A 13,774-nucleotide genomic window follows, 5' to 3' on the forward strand; every position below is an offset into this window, starting at 1 on the left:
AAGTAGTAGTTCATGCGCACGATGTAGTAGTTTGTGTGCACGAAATTGTTTCCGCCCCCCCCCCCCCCTCATGCCATGTCTGGGGCTCCGTACAATGGCATTCGATCACAGGCAAAGAGAACTAAGATTATGGATTATATCACAAAATTTAAAACCGATCTCCTAATGCAATAAATGCATCTAACAAAATCAGAAGAAAAAAGCCACATTTATTCAAATTTCAGTCAAGATATCTCGGTTAGCAGCAGACAAAGAAGAATCTCTATACTAGTTCATAAAAGACTACTTTTTACAATAAATAGTGCTGAAGGCCGATACATCACCATACAGGCAACAATAGTTAACAAACTATGCACAATTGTCAATGTATATGCTCCTAATAAAGATGACCCAGCCTTCTTCTATCATGGCCCTGTGTTCCAAATTGTTTTTCTTTGTGTTGCAGTGTCTGGGTGAGCGAAGGTGGGCGTTGACATCGGTGACGCACCTGTCATGCATTGCAATCATCAGCCTTTTTAGGGGGCACCGTGACAGTGTGTGGGCGTCGGAATATTCACTCGTTTTTGCCCCGTGTTTGCCGCCGTTCTGACCGCTGTTCAAATTTAGGTTCAATACGATTATACCACACGGACCTTTTGTCGTGTCTCCCTGTGGTATCTGTTTTTTTTATTCTCTCTGGTGGTGAGTCCCCTTTAGTTTTGTATGTCTCACTATCACATGCCCTGTCATTGAATTAAAATTGTTCGGGCCTCTGACCTAGAGTCTTTTTTTTTGGGATCTGCCCTTACGGCATTGCCGTCCGTGACATCTTCCACATACCATTTTCACACTTCAGCCAGTTCTCCAATTATCATGGGAGGTGATTTTAACCTCACGAGAGATCACTCAAATCACTATAGATCAACCAAATCCCCATAAGAGCAACCAGCCACAATATTAGAGCAATGTATGGATGACTTTGGACTCGTCCACATATGGAAACTCAAAAAGCATACAAAAAGAGAGTACACATTTGTAGTGACTCTGACCCAGTTGCCAAAACCTCCCCGACAACTTGATAAGCTACATTCTTCCAAGCCGCCCTGCTGTGAGACAGCCACGAAAAGGACCCAGGCTGTATGTTAAGTGGACCGTATATCAATTATCAAGTCCCCTAGAAATCTTGGTTTACAGTCACCAACGAGTCCTTTTCTTTGTTAGAACTGACAGCAGCCAAAAGGTTGGGGATCCTCTCTCCGAGAAGACCAAGCTGGGACAGATCGACAACGGAACGCAAATACAGCAGTGAACTATCCAGCCATCCATTTTCTGTACCACTTATACTACACTACACTAGGGTTGCGGGCGTGCTGGAGCCTATCCCAGCCTATCTTCGGGCGAGTGGCGTGGTACACCCTGAACTGGTCGCCAGCCAATCGCAGGGACATATAAACAAACAACCATTCGCGCACACATTCACACCTAATCGACCTACCATGCATGTTTTTGGGATGTGGGAGGAAACAAACTCCACACAGGCGGGGCCAGGATTTGAAACCCGGTCCTCAGAACTGTGAGGCAGATGTGCTAACCAGTTGTCCATCGTGCCGCTGCAATGAACTATTTGCTTCATATTCAAACATGCACGAAATGCGCCACCCACTGGTGTTTGAGAGTACTGCAATCCGTGGACTTCCATTCAGGGTTGTTTTTAACTGAAGATAAAATGTCCTTTTTGTCCTTATTTCACGAACTCTGCAGAAATATTCCAAATGTATGCCTTAATGTCTGTGTCAGTGTGTCAACTTTACAGGTGCAGCTGTGAGACTTTGAGAACTGTTTGTCTTGATTTGAAGCCCAAACAACATGAAATGTGATTGAACCATAAGCAGTTGATTTGCCAAGACTAAAGTTTAAACAATCATTCTATAGGCTTGATCTATGAGTAAGAAAATGAATTTGTGAAACCCTCCGTTCAAGCTGCGGAACTGCTGGCCATGTGCAGGGCACTGGAGTTATCTGAAGGTCAGAGTGTTACTATTTATTCTGATTCGGCGTATGTGGTAGGATGCTTGTTTGTTGATGTGGCTGCATGGAGGCGACAGGGTTTTGTTACGTCCACTGGGGACCCAGTGGCCCACGCAGAGCTGATTCAACGACTGAGCGAGGCTATTGATAGGCCAGTAGAGGTGGCTGTGGTCAAGTGTCTAGGACATGCGAAAGCGGGCACTCTGGTAGCCCGGGGGAAATAGCAGGCTATTGAAAGGATGCTGAAGGTAACTATGTTGTTAAACGGGATCAGTTGATTGAATTTCTCCCTGCAGTGACAGTTGATGTGGTGCGCGACCTCCAAGAGGCGGCGCCAGAGGAAGACAAGCATAAGTGGTGAAAGACAGGTGCAAGGAGAAGCTGTGGTTTGGCCCGGCGAGAGGACCTAGGAGACTGGTGTTACCTGCAGGGAAGTTCATGCGGTTAATGGTTGAGGAAGCACACGCCCCGACACATGAGAGTTATGTGTCAATGCTGAACAAGCTGCGCTTTTGGTGGCACCCTGATCTTCTACGTGAGGTAAAAGAGTTTTGTGTTTCTTCAGAATCAGAATCAGAATCAGAATCATCTTTATTTGCCAAGTATGTCCAAAACACACAAGGAATTTGTCTCCGGTAGTTGGAGCCGCTCTAGTACAACAGACAGTCAATTTACAGAACACTTTGGAGACATAAAGACATTGACAAAAAAAACAGCAACAAACAACAATTGTGCAAAAAGATGCAGAGTCCTCAGTTCGAATGGCTAATGACGCAATAGTCCGGTGCAATGACCATTGTGCAAAGGGCACTGAGACTTCAAGGAGTGTATGCGGTTTAAAGTAAATTCTTGTGATCTATGTCAGAATTTCAGTGTTGCCCCTACAACGAAGAGGGAATTGCAACACACTGAGATGGGCCGATGCCCAAATGATGTAGTGGTTATGGACTTTACTGATATATTATTCAAAGTCCAAGGAAAAAGGTACCTGTTAAGGATTGTCCTTGTGCGAGAGAGGACGCGTCCTCCGTTATCAAAGCGCCGGTTAACCATTTTATCCCGACACATGGGTTTCCACGAGTAATCAGATCAGACAATGGTACCCATTTTACGGCTATTTCATTGGCCACGGTTGAATGTATACTCGGGCTTAAAAACAAGTTTGGCTCAGTCTATCATCCTCAGTCCCATGCCCATGTGGAAAGGATGAACTGCACAGTCAAACAAAGACTGGCTAAAATGTGTGCACACACAGGGCTTAATTGGCTCCAAGCCCTGCCCCTTGTTTTGTTTTCCATCAGGCAAGCTATTAACCGCCGGACAGGGTTCACCCCTTTTGAACGCCTAACCGGCCGCTTGATGTCTGGTCCAGAATCCGCTTTGCTCCAGCCGCACATGGACCCGCCAAAGGGCTATAAGCCCTACTGGGAGAAACTGTCATCTCGTGTCCTCACTTTGTGTTTCAGATCCCTCTGTTGCAGACGTCCACGTCAGTGTCCCCTCCCTTCCGTCTCACGTGTATTTGAAGGTACTCCAAAGGAAGTGGTCTGAACCTTGCTGGACTGGTCCGTTTGAGGTGTCGGGTCGGACATCTCACGCTGTGCGTCTCTTTGGAAAGGGGGACAAGTGGTATCACGTGTCACAAACACGCCCGGCACAGACCTCAATTGTGGAGTAAACAAAGACATTGTGCCTCTTGTGCCTGGTGACTGTCTGCTGTATTGTGTCTGCTGGATTTTTTGGGCGCTGGTATTCGCTGGTGTCGTTTTTTACCTGGTCGACCTGGTTTTTGTGTGTTTGTTGTTGTTGTTGTTGTTGTTGTTTTGTTCGTTTTATATCTTTCGTCTTTGTGTAGGTGTATCTGTATGTTGTTTTTTGTTGTTAAATTGGTCATTTAACAAAGGGGGAAATATGTACATCCTGTATGTCTGGTCAAAGAAGGTTATAATCATGACTCTGGTGATCTCCCTGATTATAGTTACAGGAATCTATTTTGGAATGCCTTTAATACAAGGAGAAAGAGTGGTCAAGAGGGCCGTGAAGCCAACAAGGGCCCTAGAATTAAACTACACATTGGGGGAAAGGACGGTATACCAATTTGATTTGTGTAAGGTGATAAATTGTGTATGCTGGGGCGATCCGGCGGGAAACGATATTTACTTGTGCGCTTTGAGTACAGGACATGGGGGAGCTGGCCGGTATCTGGTGAACCATAGGTTCAAAGCGAACGAGCAGGTGGATTTGTGTTACAGCTGGAAGCAGGTGATTATCCACTCTAAACCGGGATACTGGGAGCCGACGAATGATAGAAATTGACCGTGGAAGTACAGGATCAAATTGGAAAGAGGAAATCACTCAAATGGCGGATTTCACCTGGGAGTGTGACTGGTGGGGTAGCTTGAAGCGTTACCGCCGTATGGTCAGTGGCTTCAACGTGGGTGGAAATGCTTGGAAAGAAGGTGAGGACCCCACCTACCTTGATGCCATTGGAGTTCCCAGAGGTGTCCCGGATGAGTATAAAGCTCGCTGTCAAATTTCCGCAGGTCTTGAGAGTATTTTTATATGGGTAACTCCGAATAAAAATGTTGATTTCATAAATTATCATCATTACCAAATTCAAAGATTGGTGAATTTGACCTCCCAATTGGCGGAGGGCATCCATGAGCAACTATCAGCTACCTCTCTCATGGCATTCCAAAATAGGCTGGTCCTCGATAGTATGTTAGCAGAAGAAGGGGGTTCCTTCTCTCGTATTAAGGGTCATTGTTGTACAATTATCCCCAATAATACAGCGCCGAGCGGAAAGCTCACCGGAGCCATGAAAGGTTTGCAAGCCATATCTGTTAAACTTAAATCAATGTCTGGAGTGGAGGACAACCCATTCTATAGCCTGCTCAATAGGATGTTTGGTAAATGTAGAGGTCTCATACTGACTTTGGCAACTACCATCATAATTGTCAGTGCTGTGCTTGCTATTTGTGGATGTTGTATTATCCCTTGTCTCAGGAACCTGGTCCTCAGAATTGTCCTCAAGGCCTTTGTGGGGAAGGACCCCTACGGCCAATATCAGGTTCTGCCCCTGGACGAGGACAGGGCGGCCATGGGCGCGCTCGCTCCATTGAACGATACCTGTGTATCCTCTCTTTAAGTTTTTTTGGGATTTGCTGTGTTTAGATTAGGTTTTATTGAGTATTGTAGTGAAATAGGCTGCAGGTATAGGGATTGTTGATCTCTGATTATCAGAAGATCAACTTGGGGGATTGAAGAGAATATAGAGTTTTAGTGGGTAACTGGTTTTGGAGGGTAGACAAGGATGTTTATTGCAGTATAGCACAATGTAAATCAGATAAGGGTGTGGGGGGTGTGATGCATGAAAGCTCCCAGCAGGATGGATACTGATCCAGCTGAAACCAGATGTCAAGGAAGACAATGACTGCGGGGAGCCACTATAAACATTAGATGCAAGACTGTGGAGACGGCAAATGGCCATCGTTTTGCAGGACAATGAGGACAACAGTCGGCAGTGGACCAATCAGATGACAGCAATCCTTTACTTCCACTTTGAAACATTGTATAATTCTGGGGTAGAATCATTTTGTTCGACTACTCTATCTGCTAAGGATAAGATAGGGATAGTTGCGAACCCAGAGCTCTACAAAATGTATAGACTCCTCTGTCAGGAATAAATTGGTTGGTTTTTAATACATTGTTATGAACGTAGTTCTTTCACGAAAACGAGCACGCTGGGAACCGCGAGAGTAATAGGTGATTTTAAACACAGGTTCCTTCAAAGCTTTGTATCTTTTTGATTTTCTGCTCGTTTGAAATTTACAATGTAAAGATAACAAGCTTTACCAATGGAAGGCGCTGCATTTAACGCAACACCGCCATCTTCCGTCCGCAAGCGTACACTACACCGCGAAACGATTTAAATCCACAATCCAATCGTAAACACAATTACTTCACGAATTAGTTTAGAGTTTAGTTTATTCAGGTGGCACGGTGTACGACTGGTTAGAGCATCAGCCTCACAGTTCTGAGGACCCGGGTTCAATCCCCGGCCCCGCCTGTGTGGAGTTTGCATGTTGTCCCCGTGCCTGCGTGGGTTTTCTCCGGGCACTCCGGTTTCCTCCCACATCCCAAAAACATGCATGAATTGGAGACTCTAAATTGCCCGTAGGCATGACTGTGAGTGCGAATGGTTGTTTGTTTCTATGTGCCCTGCGATTGGCTGGCAACCAGTTCAGGGTGTACCCCGCCTCCTGCCCGATGACAGCTAGAATAGGCTCCAGCGCACCCGCGACCCTAGTGAGGAGAAGCAGCTCAGAAAATGGATGGAGTTTATTCATTATTTACTTGTTTGTTTTTAATCAGTTTGGGGTTTTCTTTTAACTTTTTAAAGAAAATTCTTTTTTTTGGCAAATATTTTTTTTTGCCCTTAGTCCTCCGTAAAAGTCAACATCATTGGAAGCCATACAAGCAATTAATTAATTCAGACGCCTAATTATAAGTTCATTTAACGTTTTACCAAAGTTAAATAAAACTTATTTTAATTAGTTAAAGTCCTAAATTGCTTTCACAAATTGAACTGAGTTGCAGTGATAGCATCACACACAGCCAAATCAATTTGTTTACCTAATCATAACTACATTTAATTTATTTATCAAAGCTAAATAAATTAATTTGTTGAATTAGTCGAAACTTCAAATTTACTTAACAAGCTGATTCGTCTCCACCAAAGTGCCTTCGCAATTGTTTTAAATCAAAGATTAAATTGCCACCCTCAGGCAGCAATTTTAATTTGATCAAATTAATTTGTGCACAAAATTTGATGTACACAATTCTGTTCTATTCGATTACTGCTTTTACGCACATTCTCGAACACTTTTAAAGTTACGTTATGAACATTGACACTATAGTTTGCGAACCCTATTTAATTGTTTAACAATTAATTATACCGCTATTTTGTGCATCTATTCCAAATTAGACGCACCGCTTGAACGAGCTTAAAGTAGGAGCAGTCTAGTTGCGTACAATGTCCAGCTACTGCACACGCAACACAATTATGGCAGAACTTGTAAAAAGTACCAGTCATTATGACAATCTCGACACGTTAACAGTTTGTAAGTAACCTTACTCAACTCGGCTTAATGCAGAATCTGTCAAAGATGCTAACCTTGAAGTTCTTAATCGCAACATCACACAATTTATGAGTGACACTGAGCACAAAACCTTAAAAGATAAATAGCTCACTTGAACGCTTGGTTGCATAGTTGTCAACATGGTCTCACAATTGAAATGGAGCGATAGGGAGTATAACCAAATGAAACTCAAACTAGAAGCTGAACAGCAACAACGAATAAACTTAACAGCACAGCTAACAGAGTCCAACACTCGTTTAAACATTGCACAAGCCCGCAGATTTGTTTTTGAGGCTCAGCTTGAGGATGCAATGTGCACCTCACCCCCGGTGCCGGTGCTGCTCAAGAGATGCTCTCCGTCCACAGTGCCGCACTGGCCCGTGAAAATGGGGAGCTCAAAAAAGCTCTTGCTTCATACACACAAACTAACCGCACACAGGAAACGGCGTTGCAGACGAAATTTCACAACTCAAAAGCAATCTGTCGGAGTTGACTGATCATCCCTCATAATCAAATGACGCCAAGCCAAAGCAGCTAACAAGCGCGCAGTGGCTCCTGCGTAATGTGACTGAGGACATCAGATAGCTCAGACCGTCGAGATGCTCAAAGAGGAACGCTCTAAAAGCGTCGAATACTCGTGTGAACTCATGTCACAATTGACAACACTAGAATCTGATATGAGCCGTCTTCAAAAGCTAAAGCTAGAAGAGGAAGCCGAAATAACACTTGTTCGACGGGAATTACAGGTAGCCCGCGAATTAATTGCCAACCGGCAACAAGTCTTCCTACAGCAAACACTGTCTGATGAAATCAATGAGCGCACACCTGTCAGCCTGTCTCCTAGATTTGACGCAGCAGTCCCAGTGCTTGGTCCAGACCTCCTTGGGGTACTGTCAAAGGCCCTGCCACTTCGCACAGCCTCGCTCTGTCCCTGGCCCAACCGCCTCGACAGCCCGCCGTGCCAAGTGTAGTCCGCCTCAACGACTCCCATGTGTCGGTCGCTTTTCCGGGTGTTCCTGCATGTATGAGCTTAAAAGACTTCGACAAAATTGCGCGCAACATTCCAAGGTTCGAACCTAAACCAACGACACAGCCGCGTACCTTAAAGACATTGACTTTTACTATACATTATTTCCTTCCGCTACTACTGACGACAGATTGTACCTTATTAAAGTTACGTCTAGCCGAGAAGTAAGTAACTTGAATGACAACCGGCTCATGTACTGGCCGATTACCCGGCTCTCTGCCAGGCATTGTCTCAAGAATTTGATCCAGAGGCTGCAACTGGCTTATATGCAGCTCTTACTGTTAAGCAGGGGAGCCTCGAAATGCCACAAGCTTACTACTGTCGTTTGCGCAAAGCATATTTCGGTTTTCTAAACGAACTGAACATGAAGAAGACATATTTTAAAATGCTGTTTGTTGAAAACATGCACCCGAATATTAAACACCATTTGGGAGTGGCAGCATGCCCTTGCACGCTGTCCAGCTCACAACTGCGTGACCTAGCCGCTAAAGCCTTCGCTAAGCATAAAAAAACCAACACAAAGCAGTCGGATCACAATATTTTTGGTTTGAGCTACCAAAATAATGATGTGCGCCAAAACTTTGAACATTTGCCAGTAGAAACAGACTCCAGGTCCTGTTCGCTCAAATGCGACAAGCCCAAAAGGCATGCATCCTCCTTCTAAACCCCACAAGGGGCTGTTAATGGTGAATTTGCTACCGCTGCACATTGCTATTCTTGAGATTATCCACAGCTTGGCGAATAAAATGAGGCAAGACCCAAGACAGCCTGAGCCCCTGCTTAGAGGGGCAGCCCCCGAGCCTGGTCAGCCTGCTGTGATGATCTGTTCTGACCGTCTCTGTGCATTCCCGTCCTTCTCCAAGTGGCGATGAGAAGCCTCCTGTCCAAAAGACTGTGGGCACGGACATAACGGACCACTGCAATTACCAGGCACCACCCATTACTCAAACAAAAAATTGCGGACCAAAACCCAGTTCGACAATTAGACCTTGACCATGCCCTGTGACTCACTGAATGACTCCAGTGTCCTGTCAAACAAAAAAGACAAGCAGCCATTTTGGCGCCTTCTCTGTAAGCTGACCGTTAATGACACGTCAGAGAAATTGCTCTACCAAAAGACCCCGTAGCTGTGGTACTGCTCAGAACAGCACTCCAATGCTTGCCTGAGATCTTCCAGTGGAAAGGAATGGCTGAGCCCGAAAATGACCCAGCTCAAGCTCAAACTGTGGAGGAAGTCCCCCCGACCGAACTGCTTCCCGGACCTCCTTGCTTCCTCTTTTACTTAAGCGAAGGTTTCTTTCTCTGTCAAGACGAGAACCGCTGTCTTTCACCTCTTCTTGTGGTTTACTACTTGAGTAGGTTTCAGACCTAATAGTAGATTTTTTTTTTGAGACTCCTGTTTTTTTCTTTTTTTTCCTCCTCCCTTTTTTTCCTATTTCTGGAGAACACGAGAAAGACTCTTAGTTAACATTCGTGTTAGCTTTTTCCTTGTTTTCTTTCAACTGTGCAATCTCTTGACCTCACCACATAGATACACCTAGGTGGACATCGATATCTTCGTTACGATTGATAGCAGCCAAAAGGTTGGGGATGCTCTTTTCAAGAAGACCAAGCTGGGACAGATCGACAACGGAACGCAAATATAGCAATAAACTATTTGTTTAATATTCAAACATGCACGCAAGGCGTCACCCACTGGCGTTTGAGAGTACTGCAACCCGTGGACTTCCATTCAGGGTTGTTTTTAACTGAAGATAAAATGTCCGTTTTGATATTCCATAAACTCTGCAGAAATATTGCAAATGTATGCCTTGATGTCTGTGTCAGTGTGTCAACTTTACAGGTGCAGCTGTTCAACAGTATGGGGGTCGCTGTTGTCGTATTTTACGCTTCATAATGCGCTACACATTTTCAATGGGAGACAGGTCTGGACTGCAGGCAGGCCAGTCTTGTACCCGCACTCTTTTACTACGAAGCCACGCTGTTGTAACACGTGCAGAATGTGGTTTGGCATTGTCTTGCTGAAATAAGCAGGGGAGTCCATGAAAAAAAAAATGTTCTCAAATTTTTTCTTCAACTAAACCTGCTTCATTTTCCTCCTCAGATGTCCGGACAAAGACCATCCCCACCGACCAACTGATCTACGGTCCTGAGTACAGCACAACAAGCGTTGCTAGAAAGTACAATATTAGTATCTAATAATTTCGGAGAAATTAATAGCTTCACCCAAAATCCCAACTTTGCTCTTTCTCTCTCCCTCGTTCGGACTGAACGCATTAAACTCTCACATCAACTTTAGTGATGAGGATGGAGCTGCCAGGCAAGAGAGCGAGAAGAAGACCAAAGAGAAGGTTGATTGATGTCGTGAGGGAAGACATGAGGGCAGTAGGTGTTCGAGAGGAGGATGCAGGAGATAGGCTTACGTGGAAAAGGATGACGCGCTGTGGCGACCCCTAAAGGGCCAAGCCGAAAGGGAAAGAAGAAGAAGTCCAACAACACACGATACTATCTTCCCTTGTCGAGACTCATTACCCTTACTGTTATTTTCTTCCTGTAGTTAGGTTCTGTGTGTTTCCATATAGATCCCTTGTAGATGTCATTCAATATTCTATAAAATTCCACTTCTTGTTGTGTTTTGAGTTTAATAAAGAACCCTCTGTCATCTTGGACTCGTATTTCATAAAATGTAGCAACCTTTAGATTATGAGACCGATAAAAGTTTTGTCGTCACTTATTCCTAAATTCTATACGTATAAAAAGTGACATGGTGCCCTCTACGAGACAAAATAGCTTGATTTATAACGTTAAGCGTCAAATCACGTTAAACTGGAAGCAACGCAGGCGTCGCTGCTTTGAATAATTTATTTCGGAAAGAAATTACGTTTTATCCAAAAACCAATATACGCTACACATTTTTACACCAGTCTTTTTCAAGAATAGATTTTGGTGTCTCATAAAATTACCTCCAAAATAAATCCAATTGTCATCTTTCTACCTGAAAATTTAATTAAAATTTGATACCTCCACCAACATGACGCTTTCACACGTCTCTATTGAAAGACCTGGATTTTGATGCATTTGTGAGGAAAGAATAAGACGAGTTTTTGGAATTCAATGACTCCCCAGCCATATCCCTATCCTGACTTTGGGAAGCTGGGAAATCTGTAATGAGAGGTAGAACCATATACTCTTTGTACAAGAGAAAAGAAGAAGTAAAATTTGACAAATTGAGGAAAAAACATTCAACACCTCACATAAGAATATGCAATAAATCCGACAGATACGCTTAGAAACGAACTTCAAAAGGCAAAATATCAATTAGACAACATCATATCAGAAAGAACAGAATTTCTACAACAACAGTCAAGATACAGAGATTTAATAATAATAACTCAATCAAATTTCTTGCAAACAAACTTCAACTTCACGAAAAAAAATCATTAATTACAGCTATTCAAAATTGAAATGGCAACTGTAAACGGTCACCACTAAAAATGAGATATTTTACAATTATTATAGTAGCCTATATACTTCTAACAACCCAGATCAAAAAGAAATTGAAGTTCTTGTTAATGATCAGAATCAGAATCATCTTTATTTGCGAAGTATGTATAAAACACACAAGGAATTTGTCTCCGGTAGTTGGAGCCGCTCAAGTACGACAACAGACAGTCAATTGACAGAGTATACTTTTGAGACATAAAGACGCAGTAACTGAGCAATAAAAGGTTAACAGTAATGTGGTAATACCGATACAGTTTTTTTGTTTTTGACAATTGTCCTCTAGCAATTAGAGCAGTTTGAAATGGCTAATAGAACAATCCGTCCGGTGCAATGACCACTGTGCAAAGGGCACAGAGTCTTCAAGAAATTGATGCAGTTTAAAGTGACTAGTAGTGTGATAATGTGGGACAATGTTGATTGTGCAAATGCTGCAGATGCTACTCAGGCACATTAGTGGTCAGTATTAGTCAACAACAGATATGCAAATAGTGCAGAGTGGCGAGACTACTACAGTGAGTGCACGAGTAATGTATAATTGGCCCGACAGAGATGTGACAACAAACTCAAGACAAAAATTGGCAGCATGTTGCAATGGAGTTTTAAGTTAACTGTTTCAGAAGTTAATGGAAAGAGGGAAGAAGCTGTTGGAATGTCTGCTTGTTTTAGTTTGCATTGTTCGGTAGCGCCTACCTGAGGGAAGGAGCTGGAAGAGATGGTGACCAGGATGTGGAGGGTCCAAGAGGATTTTGCATGGCTTAATATTTTGTTGAAGCACTTTTGGCAGCAATCACAGCCTCAAGTCTTCTTGGGTATGTCTCAACGAACTTGGGACACCTGTTTCGGGGCATTTTCTCCCATTCTTTTCTGCTGATCCTCTCAAGGTCAGTCAGGTTGGATGAGCAGCGTCGGTGGACAGCCATTTTTAGGTCTTTCCAGAGAAGTCCGATTGGAGTTAAGTAAGAGCTCTGGCTTGGTCACTCAAGGACATTCATTCGGGGTTTCGTTAACTGAAGATAAAATATCTGTTTTGATATTTCATGAACTCTGCAGAAATATTCCAAATGTATGCCTTGATGTCTGTGTCATTGTGTCAACTTTACAGGTCCAGTTGCAAGACTTGAACTGCTCGTCTTGATTTGAAGCCAAACAGCATGAGATGTGATTGAACAATAAGCAATTGATCTGCCAAGACTAAAGTTTAAAAAATCATTCTATGTGCTTGATCTATGAGTAAGAGTACAAAGTTGGAAGTATTTTATATTAATATGATTTTTACAACATTTTTATGGATAAATTGTAGACTAAAATTCAAGTCAATGGGCGTGGTCTTCTCCGGTTCCCTCTTGTACACGCCTCCTGGGTATTTAACCTTTGACTCCTGCCTCTTGTGTCCTACTTCTCTGCTGTCCTTGCTGACTAATCTCGCCAGCCACGGGGTGGCTTCGGCCAACCCCCTGCCGCTTCCTTTTCCGTGGTCCTCCGGTGCCATGAGGTGCCACCACGTGCACGAGCGCCCGCCTCAACCTGACGGCGGTGCTTTCGATCAAGGAAGCCGGCCATGCAGCTTCGATTGATTTTCCTAGCCTCAATAAGCAACTACCGGCATTCCATACCAGCCAAACAAGCAGTTGAGAGCAAGAACGGGACCGCCATAAGTTTAATCGGCAGGAAAGTTACGAGCACACCCCAGGGGGACAACAATTTTCCTTTTTCCGCCTGTTTTTGTTTTATTTTTGTGCATCTTCTTAGTCAACCAAACCTGCCCCGTGCCTCCCGAGATGCGAGGAGAAAGACCATCCCCGCAGACCAGCTGATCTACGGTCATGAGTAGGTCACAACAATCATTCCAGCATGTACAAAATTAGTCCCTAATAATTTGGGGGAAAATAATCGCTTCACACAAAAATCCCAACTTTGTACTCTCTCGCTCTGACTCAAAGTATTAAACACTCACATTTTAATTTTTAGCCTAGGAACACACAATGTCCTATTTCCCTTGTCGTACGCCTATTTTTCTTTCTTTCACCATTATTCGTTTACCCTTAGTGTTACTTTCTTTTTGTAGTAAGACCCCTCTGTGTGTTTTCCTATAGAT

Source organism: Phyllopteryx taeniolatus, chromosome 16, assembly GCF_024500385.1.
Source record: "Phyllopteryx taeniolatus isolate TA_2022b chromosome 16, UOR_Ptae_1.2, whole genome shotgun sequence".
Taxonomy (NCBI): Eukaryota; Metazoa; Chordata; class Actinopteri; order Syngnathiformes; family Syngnathidae; genus Phyllopteryx; species Phyllopteryx taeniolatus.